Below are 14,603 nucleotides of genomic sequence, written 5' to 3'. Positions count from 1 at the left end.
TCTCAGGAAATTCTCCCTGGAACAAACACTGCAGGAACTCCACTGCTACTGGTAACAACTCCTCTCAGAGCAAAACCTTGAATGGAAAAGTTGTGCCGGGAGGTTGTCTCGCTTCTTTGGTTTTCCTTCCCTCTAGGAAAATGAATCTGTAGGATTTCAGAGGCACAAAAACACTCTGATGACTACAAATTGAGATGTGTTCAACCATGTATGCTATTTTTTAGTTACTACATTAGAATTCTTTCTCATTGCTGCAAGTCAAATGTATAAAATTATAATATTGAGGTAAGATAATATTAGGTGATTCTTATATTTTGGTCTGGGAAATATTATATAATATTATAGAAGAGGTTTTCTTTTTTCATTATTCAATTAAATTCATAATACATGGCAAGGCTTACATGTGGTTTTAGTATAAACTGTATTTAAAATTCTCGAATATATAATAAGTATTTAAATAATACCTATGATATAAAGTAATTTTTAACTAAAATCATACCAGATCCATACCTAATCACACTAATTTTACAATCATCTATTTCTAGGTTATCCCTTAATATCAAGCATCTGTTTTTCAAATAAATTGCTTAGTCACAAAAGTATAGATTAAGTATATATGTGACTCAAAATAGGGGTTTAGTAATTATTTGTTAACATAGTTAACTCTATGTTTTTTTAAAGATTTTATTTATTTATTTTTAGAGAGGGAAGGGAGGGAGATAGAGAGAGAGAGAGAGACACATCAATGTGCGGTTGCTAGGGGTCATGGCCTGCAACTCAGGCATGTACCCTGACTGGGAATCAAACCTGCGACACTTTGGTTCGCAGCCCATGCTCAATCCACATGTTTGTTACGTATAAAGGTTTTATTTACTTATTTTTAGAGAAAGGGGAAGGGAGGGAGAAAGAAAGGGAAAGAAACATTAATATATAGTTGCCTCTCATGTGGCCCCCACCGGGGATCTGGCCTGCAACACAGGCATGTGCCCTGACTGGGAATCGAACCAGAAACCCTTTGAATAGCAGCTTGAGTCAATCCACTGAGCTACACCAGCCAGGGCCATGTTTATTAGTTAAATGAAGTCTTTTTTTATTGTAAGTTTCTTTCACATTAGCCTCATGCTTTCTTCTCAATTTATGAAGTTAAGTTGAATTTCTATTTTATAGTTTTGCCTATATAGTGAATGCTTAATAATCATTAACTAGAGAAATTTAAGTACCATTTAGTTAAAAAATAATGAAATTCTGTTCTATGGTATATTGTGTTGGTTGGGATGCTTTGGGTTTAAGTAATAGGAAATATGGTTTCTTGAGAAGAAAATAAATGATTGGAATGGCAGAGAACCAGAAAATCTTCAACAAATATAGATAAATTGTACTATATTATCCCTCAGACAGGACATAAAAACTGTGTGAGGAAAAACTGATTTCCATACTCTTTCAGGTGCTGTGGTCAGAGTGACTCAGCTTTAACTGCTTTCCATTGATATTCCACTCAACTGTGGATTCTGAGGAGAGAGAGACAGAATATGATCGAAGCACATTCAGTCACATGATATAACTATATGCAATATGTGGCTTTCTTATGTATTGTACTGAAACTCAGTATTAGGTGATTGTGCAAATAGCATATCTGAATTTACCTAGCCATTATCTTAGTCCCAGCTGCTGTAACAAAGTACTATAGACTGGGTGACTTATAAACAATAGAAATGTATTTCTCACAGTTCTGGAAGCTGGGAGTTCGAGATCAGGGTGCCAGTATTGTTGGTTGCTGGCCAGAGCTCTCTTCTGGATGGCAGACTGCTGCCTTCTCATTGTATCCTCCCATGGGGGAAGGGGAGAGAGAGTTCTCTGGGTTCTTTTTTAAAAGAGCACTGATTCCATTCATTAGCATTACCTAGTACTGGACAGAGACAGAACTCTGCCACACAGGCCGTCAGGCAGAGGTGTTTGATTCTCTAATAGATGTGCACAGAGCTCACACAGAAAACCATATTTCACTAATTTCTCTGAGTGGGCAGTGCTATCCTATCCTCATCATCAGCCACTATTTGGTATTTCTACCTAATGGATGTATAGCCCTAGCAAGGCAGTTTAACCCATATTACTGGTGAAATAGGTAGAAATAAATTAAATAGTAAATATCTAGTGTAGTTGCTTCTATAATGTTTCATGCAGAGAACATATGAAAAAGACATCAGCATTTAGTACAAAACTAGTATTTAAATGCACATGTACATTATAAATGCTAGTAACTAATTGAATCAGGTGAACTATTTGATATCTGCCAACTTTAAGGTGGTGTTAAACCACAGGAAATTGAAACATTAAGCTTTCTGGTAGGCACAAGCCATCATGGCCCTAACAAATCACCACAGGGTATTTCAAATGACATAGCTCATAATCCACATATCTGGAACTAGAAAGAGCTGAGGCTTTTGTCATTGTTGCTTATATTTTAATGGCCTCAATGTTCTCTCATGTTTATGCTCTTGTACATAGAAATAAATGTAGCCAGAATGTTCTTATTGTGTACTGAGGGACTTTTTGAGAAATCAATACGCTGGAAGTGAACTTTGTTTTCTAATACAAGTAATCTTAGATGAAAAATTGTGCTGAGAGGATTTCTGCTTCTACTCTTTTAAGTGGACCTAATGTATGCCTGGTGCCTTCTAAAACTCACATAATAACCAAAAAGAAAAAAAAAAGTGTTTCATAAAAGTAGGTGCATAGGTCCAGAAATAAATGCCTCAAGAAGCAATTTTTGCACAGCAAATAGTCATTTTAAAAAAACAAAGGATGTTGTATTCATTACCTTCTCCTTCAGAGATGTTCCATCACCAACATATTTTATTATTATTATTATTAACATTAATGTTACTATCAGCATCTTGCACAAGTAAAGCTTTATAACCCATGCAACCTGAAATACTTTAACATAAATTATGTACTTTAACTTAATATTAATTGCAAAAATAATTATGTACTACATCTCATAAACTACTCTTACAAAAAGTTCAGTAAACATGATAGATTCCACTACAAATTATTCCTGAAACTTAAGGACATTTTTTAGTTCAAATTATATGGATACCTTTTAAAAATGATTTTTAAGTCTTCTCCTCTTTTTATTCTGTCGTTTTTTTCATGCATGACTTTGTACATAATACCTAAAGTGTTATATTTGTATGTATTATGCATCTATGTACGGATATATGTATATATTTATAGTTTGTCCAGATTTTACCATTAAGATCAGTTCAATCATAGAAAAAACATTTTATCTAGAAATCTCAGGGTTTTGGAGTACCAATGTTGGGTATTTAGTATTCATTCTAGTTTTCTGGTTTGTAAACTGTAATTTAGTATAAATTAAAAAAAAAAGAGGAACAAACAGGCTTTTATTTTTCTTTCAGAAAATGCACTGAAAGGTGAAAGGCTATATCAATAAATTAATATCAGGGAACATTATGATTTTGTAACTGAACATTGGGAGAAGATATCCCATTATAAATAACAATGTGTACAGGGTGATGAGAAGATATGTATTTAACTTTAAGAATATTATTTGCAATATTCTCACTTGTTAGAGGAGATTTTAAACTATTTTTATTATTCATGTCTTTAAAAACAAAAACGCAGTATATATTTTGTAAGAACAAATGTAAAATATTACCTCAAAATCCACAATATAGCTTTGAATATTAATTTTTAGGCTGAATGTTTTAAATATATAAGGAAAAAGAAGAAAACATTGAAAAGCAATGAGTAATAACTTATATAGAAGTAAATGCTACAATATTTTAACCAAAAAGAACAAAGTACCATTGTTAAAAATAAATTTAAATATTAAGAAACAGATTCCCTGGCTGGCGTAGCTCAGTGGATTGAGCGCGGGCTGGGAACCAAAGTGTCCCAGGTTCGATTCCCAGCCAGGGTACATTCCTGGGTTGCAGGCCATAACCCCCAGCAACCGCACATTGATGTTTCTCTCTCTCTCTCTCTCTCTCTCTCTCTATCTCTATCTCCCTCCCTTCCCTCTCTTAAAATAAATAAATAAAATCTTTAAAAAAAAAGAAACAGATTGACCTTATAAATATTTATCAGCACATTTGATGGTGTTAATAACAATAAATAAATTCCTATAAATGAATATGAAATCTTTCAATTTTTAAAATAATTAAATATTAAAATATTTTAAAGCTAGTCAAGGCACTGTCTGTAAAATTTCATTGTTGTATATTTTTAGTCACTATCAAATATTGCAAACACTGAAAATATTAACTCAATGCTTCTTGAATATAAATATTCACATTACAATAAATAGTTTTGTGGCTATTTATGTGGTTTTAAAAGATTAGATTTAGGACCACATCTCAATAGTAAAAAATCCAGTCATCACATTTAAGAACTGTGTGGTCACTACGACTCATTTGGAGCAAACAGTCCTAGGGCAAGCAGCCATTATTGGCCCTGTTGAAAAAAAGCAAAATGAGTTAGATCTGCTAGCTAAATCTGTTTGAACACTTCACAAGAATCTTCAGAATTGTCAAAGAAAGGAAAAATCACTGAGGAAGATGGGGTCAGGGAGAGATTTAATTGCAAAGAAAAGAGCAAGATGGTTCCTTAATTTGGTCTCTATTTAAAGTATCACAAAATTACCATATTTGTAGTTTTATAAGGTGTCTGTTTAAGATGGAAGAAAAGACTTTATCACATTATTATTACATCTGCATAAATAGCCACATGTCTGTGGACATCAACATTAAAAAAACAAAGTAAAAGTGGTTTATGAGGTCTGACTTAGATAGAAGGCTCCAAGTTGCATTGATTGAAAGGCACAGCCAAGTACTGGAGGCAATCTAAGTTCCCACCAGTAAATGAGTGGATAAAAACACTATGGTACATTCAAACAATATTATGTAGTAGAAAGAAAGAAGAAGGCCCTATCCTTCGAGACAGCATGGATGGAACTGGAGAGTATTATGTTAAGTGAAATAAGCCAGGTGGTGAAAGGCAAATACCATGTGATCTCATCGGTAAGTGGAACCTAATCAACAAAACAAACAAGCAAGCAAAATATAACCAGAGACATGGAAATAAAGAACAAAATGACATAACAAGAGGGGAGAGAGTTGGGGGATGACAGGAGAAAGAAAGGGAAGGGACATAAGGAATGAGTATAAAGAACCCATTGATAGAGCCAAACAGGGATGGGACTGAGAGTGGGAAGTAGGGATGGGGTAGTGGAAACTGGTGGTGGGAAAATGTAGACAACTGTACTTGAACAACTATAATAAATAAATACATACATACATACATACATACATACATAAATGGCATATAATTGGAAAGTGTGAGCTTGTGTTTTGTTTGTTTTGGAGGAGCAAATTTGAGTTTGCTGGCTCTGGGATGTTATGTGAACAATTAGCCTTCATTAAGGAGTACAAAAATAAAATCCTACTCAAAAATGTCTACAGGCCAGGTCCGTGTTTTCATTCTGCCATCCCACTTTGACTGTATTGCTAGATTAGTTGTTTTATAAAGATTTTTCCTTTCTCTGATTAAGGCATTTATAGAAAAAATAACTGATACTTGAATTTGGTCAACTTCTTTCATCAGCTTTTGAAGCCCCAAATATTTCAAAAAGAAGTCTATAAAAACATAATTTAAATATTTCCTTCACTTAGTGCATGTCCTAATTAGTAATAGAGATGTCTCCCTTACCTGGATGTGGTAGATATACTATCCATTTTTCTAGAGGGCTCAATGAAGAGGGTGTGACTCTCTCCAGTTACTTCTTCATCATTAAAAAAACACACACTCATACATACACACACACCAGAATTCTCGCTGGCTTCTAACTTGTATTTTAGATTCCAGGGATACATTTTTAACTTTGTTTTTTTTTCTCTTTCCTTTGAGGCTCTTTTCATAAGTTCTTATACAGACAACCAGTCTGCTATTGGCTTATTCAAAGGTAATTTTTGAAAAAAAAATTGGACACATTATTTTTATTTTTAATAGGATTTATTGAGGTAACATTGGTTAACAAAATCATACAGGTTTCGAGTGTAAAACTCAACAAAACATCACTTTCACAGTGCATCCTGCCACCCCTAGCCCCAAGTAAAGTCTTTTCCCACCCCCATTCTTCCCCCTTTTCCTACCTTCACCTACCCCCACTCTCTTTTTCCTCTGGCTAGCCCCCTAGTGTTGTCTGTCACAGGAATTTCAGCAGCTTAAAGATACTGGATCAACTACAGTCTCTTGAGACATCACTTTGTAACAGTTTGCATGTATATTGGTAATAGAATTATTAAACTGTGCTTTCCTTCTTGCTTTTCTTGGCAACGGAACTGAGTTATATCTGAATCTGCTGGAATATGTCATAGTTCACTCTCTACTCTCCAGTTGTTTTCATTTAGGGCTGCCTCTGCTATTTCTGTGGATGGTGCTGGGGCAGCACATACTGAATCAGCAGGTCAAAGAAGAGATGTGCTGTCTCCTCCGTTAGTCCTGTTGTTGTCATCATGATTGTCACGGAAAAGTGATTAGGTCATTTAGGTCTGACAGGCTTGTATTCTTTTCTTTCAGGTTTGGGATTTGAGCTCCATTGCCCTAGGTAAAACAACTTTCCCATTGGTTTGTAAATAATTCTGTTTGCCATCATTATGATGCATGGTATTATCAAAGCAGGATTCAAACTACAATATAGCTAAGTGCTGTGTTGTCATTGCTCCTGCTCAAAATAAAGTTGTTTCTTAACTATAGTTCTCTACTATACTCCTGTAACAGCCAGGGGTGCTTGGTCTCATATATATCATTAAAATAAAAAAAGAAAGACAATTCATGGTAGTATCACCTGGAACCTTTCCCACACTGCTACTGTAAAACTTCTTAAATGTTGATGCCATGTTTTGTAACTTCTGTCATCCAAGATTCTGCTGATTGGATGTTTTTAATAATGGTCTGCTGATTCATTCAAAGTTACAACTTGCCTGCAATTTCTTTGCAAATCCTCTAAATCAGTTAAATATATTTTTGAGGCAGGTGACAGAAGAGGAATAGGCTGATATATACTGGGATATTTGGTCATTATATTTTAATCATTTTAATAAAGCTTTATTTTTGCCAATATATTTAGTACTTTTCTTCAGCAGTAACTAAATTGAGTCAACCAGTTCACATCTGAATGAAAGAATGGGTTGAATGGTACGTCTTCCAGTGGGATGGGTTTGCAGACTTCCACATGCAGTGCTTATGTCTAGAATCCTAGAACTCATACTATCTGCTTCCCTGCTTTGAATGTCACAGTGAATTGTATCTGTTTAAAGTAAATTGATTGCTTGTTTTCCTTTTAAAAGTATAAATACTGATGCTGTGTTTGATTCATTGTTAATTATGACCTCAAGATTGACAATCTCATATGATAACTGTGGAGGTTGCTTTAACTTGGTTCTGTGTAAATAGCATATATTTTATTATAATATTTCACATTTTAAAATACTTGGTCTTTCATTAAATTATGACATTTAACTATTTTTATGTTTATACTAGGTAAGATTTTTTTGTTTTTATATTTTTGGTATGCTAAATAAAGCTATATTAAAAAGAACAATGTTATGAGTTTTGTCCGTATTGTGCATAAGTTTCTGGTGAGACATATAAATTGATTATCCAGGCACAGTTTGAAAAATAAAATTCCCTGAATTCAGATGAGGGATAATTTGCATAGAGATGATGATTGAAGTTCTGAAAGTAGCGGAAATACAGCAATTAGGAAACATAGGAAACAGTAAAATGAGACTATTAATATAACCATCATCCTTCTATTGACCCATTCTTCTCAAATAATAATTAATACAGCCAAGTCTTAAACCATGAGGGTGATTATAGGTTACCTATTAATCAAACTTCAATTAAAGAAGGCTATTTTCCATTCTATATTTAGCCATGCTGCATAGATCATTACACATGATTATAAAAAGAAAGACATCTATTTATAAATCTACTGTATCATTAAAATTTCAAATCTAATCCTATTTATTAAAATCTTGATAGTGAAAAACATTACCACCAATAATAACAAAAGCATTTAGTTTGCTCTCATCCTTAGGAAAAAATCAAACAACCGTATTCCCATTCTTTGAGCAACTTGTAGCATATGGGACTGATTTATGCATTATTGGAGCAAGCAGCTACTCTATTACTGTGATTTAAAGGACTCTAAGAAGTCCCCCTTGAATAAATTAACTCCCAGTTGGATATTTTTAAATTCCCATCATTAGAGCTTTCCCCAGTGTGCTTTTTGTAGGAGATGCATACAGAGAATTAGGCAGTACGTTTCCTTGGAGAGGTAACACATTATCTAGCTAATGAATTAACAGAGAACAATTGGTTACATTTACCACCACTAACCATATTTGTACATTAGATAGCTGGATTCTAAAGGGAATAGGAAGGTAGAAAAATGTACATCATCAGCAACAGGAAAAGGCAGGAAAGTCAAAGAACTAAAACATTTTTTTTATCTGAGTTTGGGGGTTGTGGCAAGAAAGACCATTCAAAGAGAAGTAGAACTCTACATGTGCTCATGTGTGTGTATACAAAAACACAAGTGCATGCATTTATTTTTATTGATAATATTTCCAATATAGTGTGTGTACTGTTATATAACTGGATTATTCTCTCAACACATTAGACATGATTATGATATCAATATGTACAAAACAGTTTGCCATGTCTGAGTACATCTAACTTAGGTTCAATTTTCAAACATCTGACAAGAGTGTCCAATCCACACCCTGAGGGGAGCATGGACGGCTATGAATGCAGCCCAACACAAAATTGTAAGTTTAGTCAAAACACTATGAGATTTTTTTTGTGGTTACCTTTCACAATATATTTAATGTGTGGCCCAAAACAACTCTTCTTCTTCCAATGTGGTCCAGAGATGCCAAAAGTTTGGACACCCTTGAAAATGGTGTATTATGCATTGTAATGTAAAAAATAAATAATGGTGTTACTATTTCAACAGCAAGCAATTACACAAAATTTCCCTTGTAAAATATCTCTTGATTATCTCTATTGTTTTACCTTTTTTCTTTAAATCAAGTGAAGCTTTTCAGTTCCAGTTGACTACACTTCTCCATATTTATTCAATTGTTTATTTGTAAATAATGCCTTGCTCAGAGAGAACAGATAGCAACTATTCTTTTAGAAGGGCAGTGCTTTTGTTTTCAGAAGTATTATAAAAACTTTAAAAGTTTTACATCTAATAGAAAACATCCCATTTTATTGAATGTAAAAGATTTTCTCTTCTTTATGCATTCAGTGAAGCTACTTTAAAAAAATTGTCAACACCGTATTTTTCTACTGATCCTATGGTCATTTTTAATAATTCCTTTCTTTTCCTATTTTGTCTTCATTGGTAGATCTCCTAATTTTGAAGGACTAGGTTTTGGGCTTGGTTCACTATAATGTCTCATAAAGGCTAATGGCCATAAAGAGGTCTCTTAAATGTATATTTTAAATTTAAAACAGAAATTTAAATTTCTGTTTCTGCCTACTTGAAATATACACTTAGATGCCAAAATTCAGGGCAGCAGAAAGCTTTCTACATTTTTCCACCATTCAATTTTCACTGTTCTTCCAGCCTTCCCAGTACTTTAGTAATGGGCGCTACCGTTCTCCAGGGTGCAAAACAAAAAAGTCACTTTTAATACCTTTATTTCCTTTTTTTCCTACAATCCAATTCATTGACAAATCCTGTTGGAAATATCTCACATAATAATATCTTATTATTTCTGCTCTTTCTTTAATCCAAACCTTTACTGTATCCAAAATGTACTATTACAGTGTCATATTATTTAGGTTGTAGCTGTTTCAACTTTTCATATGCAGTGGCATGATATCTGGAAAAACATTAAAATGTTTGACTGGCTGCATAAATAAATGCCAGACATCATGAATAATAATGTTTGAGGGCAGAAGAATGGCAATTAATTTTATGACATGATAATATACCTGGTTAAATTTTTGCCTGCTTTAAGTTCAATGGCAAATAAATTTTAAACTAAGAAGAACTTGTAACTTTGGAGACAAAGAGTGGAAAATAAAATTTTAGTGCCATTGGCAACTTCGATCAGCTTATACGGCAAGGTATTGTACAATAAGAAAGGGGGAGGAATAAAAAAAGACCAGTTTGGAAACTGATACAATAGGAAGAAATTAGAGACGGCCTAGATATGTAAAATTAAAAAAGAAGACCAATTATTATCCTCAATCAGTTAAAAATTAATCGGAGAATATGTTTGAGTCTTGTGAATAAATCTTAGAACAGGATCCAATAATCCTGTGGCCATTATACTCAACAATCAACTTTCGGAATAGGCTGATCTTGTCTAGTTGACTAACTATGGCTGACTAAATCCATGTGTCAGATGTAACACACGGGTAACAATGCAGGAATATGGACATTTGGGATTGTGGAACAGGTTCTATCCCTATGGAACCCACACACACAGCCCTTACAACTACTATTCTAGTGTATACTGGCCCATCTTTCAATTGCCAGCACTTCCTTCAAGGTCTGTCACTAGCTGAGGGACCCCTCAGTCTTTGTGTGAAGTCAAGCTGGACCTGAGGAAAGGAACATTCTCTGCGGGCACTGGGAACAGCTCACACTCAACAACATATCGTGGCTTGTGCACAAGTGTTCCATCTTCTTGCTTCTCAGCAGAAATACTCTGAGGAGGATGTTCTACAGCACCTCTCAGGTTTCCCCAGTGATGTTAAGCTCCAGTCGTAAGTTTCTCCATTAGGTAAGCTTGCACTCACTTCTTACATGCATATGTCCCTTCTCCTTGGTGTTTCTTAAGAACAAACACCTCTCTAATAAACTACTTCAATCTTTTTGTCAAAGTCTGCTTCTGGAAAAATCAAGCTATGACTATTGGTACAGGAAGTGGCCTTAGAGAACAGAATAGCAAAATGGGATTTTGGAATTGAATATCTTGTGGGCCAGAGACTAATAGAGACAATATTTCTGGTAGTGAGCAAGGTGACAAATTCAATTGCATTGCAATTACTGAAACTCTTAAGACTAGTGTGTGACCAGTCGGGTTTGATCCACACAGATTGTAATGCACTGGCTCATGTGACATGTCTGGCACTTGAGCACATAGAAGCAATGTCAATAATATAAACCCATTGATTTTTAATAAAAATTTAAATTAAGTATCAAAAAATAGAGCAAAACTGAAACTCTGGTGATGGTATCTCCCTCCACACAATTTTGGAGTTTGTCCATGGTTCCACCAGGAAGCTTAGGTTAAAAACCAGGAAGTTAAGCTAAAAGTAGACCAAGTTCACTCAAAGATCAAGTGATACACATTGAATTGGGGCTATCAGTTTTTTACGTTGTCTGGTCTATGTCTAATTTTCCCAGCTTGTATACCTTTGACTTGCAATTGTTTACCCAGACACATTACTATTGGGGAATCCTAAACTTTAACTTCTGATTTTTTTATGGTATGTGCTACTTCAAGCTCTGTTCATCTTCTCAGCCACTCAGAGCATTCTGTAAATCAGTGAAATCTTCCAGGGGGAATGGTGGTTGAACTTGTCTTTCATTTTCCTTCTTTGGTGTCTCTTGCTTCATGAAGTCTTCATTATTTGGACGCTCCCTGATGAGTCCAAAAAGATATTTTGTATATTTTGTACAGATTTTCTAGCTGTGCATGCTTGAATGAATGATCTGCTAAAAGCTAGTCTCTCATGGTAGAGATAAAAAGCATAGAAATCGTTTTAAATAAATAACTGTTATTACTTCTGGAAATAATATAGACTTACTATCTTACTAAAGAAAGATATTATATATCCTCTCCTTCTTCAGGAACTGGACAATTATCTGCAGTAACCATTTTTTCACATAAATACTTTATAAATATCTGCTTAGCGATTTTCTCTAGGAGTACGCACACATATAATGTAGTCATAAGGGTGTAAGTTCTGTAGTCATACTTCTCCAGTTTATATCCTGGCTCTAAATTTTTCTAGCTCTATTACCTAGAGCAAAAGAATGAAGCTTTCATTGAGCCAAGTTCTTCATATATATAATGAGTATAATGAAAATCCTATGGACTTGAAGGAGCTTGAAAAAGAATTAAATAATGTAACAGGAACATTACTTCTGAGAATGCCTGATGTATGGGAAGAGCACAGTAATTAAATGCTGATAGAAATTGTATATGTATATTGCCTGCTGTAAATACAAATTTTCTTAGTTGTAATGTTTTGTAAATATTACATTTATTTGGTGGGTATGAATACCTTCATTTATTCTCCTTTTTATGAGACAGAACAATTAATACCTTATATTAGTCTTCTTTTTTAAGTAGGGCATTTCAGGTATTTTTTAAAACACAAGTACAAGTTATATAATTAACTAATATATACAAGTGAAAAAACACCATATTGAACTATAGAAGTGATAAATACATATATTTCCCAAATAGTATATATTTTTCTAAATTATGATCTACTTAATGTTAATGCATATCATATTATTGTAACAGATATAAAACTAAACAATAAAACATATCTGGTATTATGAATCCTGTAGTTCAGGTACTGGTTTATGTTTTCATGCCCCTTTGATTTTGTTTTTTATTTTTAATATATTTAATTGATTATGTTATTACTATTATTCCATTTTATTCTCCCTATTATTCCCCTCCATCCTGCACCCTCACTCCTACCAGCATTTCACACATTAGTTTATGTCCATGGGTCATACATACAAGTTCCTTGGCTTCTCCATTTCCCATACTATTCTTAACCTCCTCCTGTCTGTTTTGCACCTCCCATTTATGATTCTTATTCCCTGTACCTTTTCCCCCATTATCTGTCCTCCACCTCCCCACTGATAACCCTTCATGTAATCTTTATTTCTGTGATTCTGTTCCTGTTCTAGATGTTTGCTTAGTTTGTTTTGTTGCTGTTGTTTTTAGGCTCACTTATTGATAGTTGTGTGTTTGTTGTCATTTTACTGTTAGTATTTTTGATCATCTTCCTTTTTTTAGATAATTCCCTTTAACATTTCATACAATAAGGGCTTGGTGGTGATGAACTCCTTTAACTTTACTCACTTTATCTGCCCTTTCATTCTAAATTATAGTTTTGCTGGATAGAGTAATCTTGGATGTAGGTCCTTGGCTTTCATGACTTTTAATACTTTTTTCCAGCCCTTTCTTGCCTGCAAGTTTTCTTTTAAGAAATCAGCTGATAGTCTTATGGGAAGTCCTTCATAGGTAACTGCCTCCTTTTCTCTTGCTGTTTTTTAAGATTTTCTCCTAATCTTTAATCTTGCGTAATGTAATTATAATGTGTGTTGGTATGTACTTCCTTGGGTCCAACTTCTTTGGGACACTCTGAGCTTTCTAGGCTTCCTGGAAATCTATTTCCTTCTTCAGATTAAGAAAGTTCTCCTTCATTATTTTTTCAAACAAGTTTTCAATCTCTTACTCTTCTTCTTCTCCTTCTGGCACCCCTATGATTCAGATGTAGGAACCTTTAAAGTTGTTTCAGAGGTTCCTAAGCCTCTCCTCATTTTTTAAAATTATTTTTTCTTCATTCTTCTCCGGTTAAATGTTTATTTCTTGCTGCTGCTCCAAACCTTTGATTTGAGTCCCGGTTTCCTTCCCATCACTGTTGGTTCTCGGTACATTTTCCTTTATTTCACTTTTCAAAGTCTTCACTTCTTCCTGTATTTTGCAACCTACCTAACTATTTCTGCGAGCATCCTGATTACCAGTGTTTTGAACTCTGCATCTGATTGGTTGGCTATCTCTTCATTGCTTAGTTGTATTTTTGGAGCTTTGATATGTTCTTTTATTTGGGCCATATTTTTTGGTCTTGGCATGCCTGTTAAGTAGTAAGGGGTGGAGCCTTAGGTGTTCACCAGGGTGGGGCAGCCCACGTTGCTGTGCTGTGGTGCTATGTATGGGGTAGCGGTCTGAGAGGGAACAATTCAGCCTGGTAGGCTCTTGGCTGGCTTTCATCACTTCCTCTGTTATCCACAAGCAAGTTGGGCCCTTCTGGGTTGATCCCTAGGTGGGTGGTTTTGGCTACATTCTAGGATCCTGTGGGTCTCTCCAACAAAGTATCCTATAAGGCTGGGAATTTCTTCTGCTGCCTCAACCCCCACAGGTTTTTACAGTCAGAGGTTTTGAGGTTTTATTTCCCTGCACTGGAATCCTGGATTGCATGGTCTGTCTTGCTTCCCAGTTGTTCCTCCCAGTTTAACCACAAGCAAATGTGGGACTGCCTGTTCCACCAGCCTCCACCTCACCTGCCTGGTCCTCTAGCCCCTGCCTTGCCTGGCATCCTCTCCACCCTAAATGCCTGTCTCCTCTGCTCTTGCCAGTCTGGATGAATATTTCTGCTTTGACTCCTTGGTTATCTGATTTCCATTCAATTCAATTTTCTGGGAGTTCTTGTTATTTTTTTGCCTTTTAATTTGTTTTTGTCCTTCTTATGGTTGTGTGAGGAGGCAAAGTGTATCTACTCACTCCTCCATCTTGGCCAGAAGTCTC

The 14,603-nt window shown here is 34.8% G+C and overlaps 1 non-coding gene and 1 pseudogene across 1 annotated transcript; one reads left to right on the top strand and one right to left on the bottom strand.

Moving 5' to 3' along the window:
* Positions 1–5,430: 5,430 nt before the first annotated feature.
* On the bottom strand, positions 5,431–5,994 carry LOC123824568 (annotated as a pseudogene).
* Positions 5,995–6,696: 702 nt separating this feature from the next.
* On the top strand, positions 6,697–6,825 carry LOC123825008. The gene has a single exon (XR_006786795.1). It is a non-coding gene; the product is annotated as a small nucleolar RNA SNORA63 (small nucleolar RNA).
* The last annotated feature ends 7,778 nt before the right edge of the window (positions 6,826–14,603 follow it).

Source organism: Phyllostomus hastatus, unplaced genomic scaffold, assembly GCF_019186645.2.
Source record: "Phyllostomus hastatus isolate PE091 unplaced genomic scaffold, TTU_PhHast_1.1 phas_contig_58, whole genome shotgun sequence".
In the NCBI taxonomy this organism is placed as follows: domain Eukaryota; kingdom Metazoa; phylum Chordata; class Mammalia; order Chiroptera; family Phyllostomidae; genus Phyllostomus; species Phyllostomus hastatus.
Note: the sequence above shows the minus strand (reverse complement) of the source record. Positions and strands in the feature narration are given on the sequence as shown.